Raw genomic sequence first — 324 nt, 5'->3', positions numbered from 1 at the left:
CCACGTGGCGCCACACGGCACTGCCCGGTTTCCCAAAAATGGAACCTTACCCACCCCCACGCCTCCCCCAGTCCCTGGTCTGCACCCCAAATCTCTCCCTGCACCCCAGGTCTGCTCCTGCACCCTGAGTCCCATGTCTGCACCCAGGACTGCGCCCCAGATCTCCTCTTGCACACTGAGTCCCCAAGCCTGTACCCCAAATCTCTCCCTGCACCCCGAGTCCCAGGTCTGCACCCCAAATCTCTGCCTGCACCCCAGGTCTGCACCCCAGATCTGCTCCTGCACCCTGAGTCCCAGCTCTGCACCTCTGCACCCCAAATCTCT

Source organism: Mesitornis unicolor, unplaced genomic scaffold (assembly GCF_000695765.1).
Source record: "Mesitornis unicolor isolate BGI_N332 unplaced genomic scaffold, ASM69576v1 scaffold40302, whole genome shotgun sequence".
Taxonomy (NCBI): Eukaryota; Metazoa; Chordata; class Aves; order Mesitornithiformes; family Mesitornithidae; genus Mesitornis; species Mesitornis unicolor.
The sequence above is the reverse complement of the archived record's forward strand: the minus strand, read 5'-3'. Positions refer to the sequence as shown.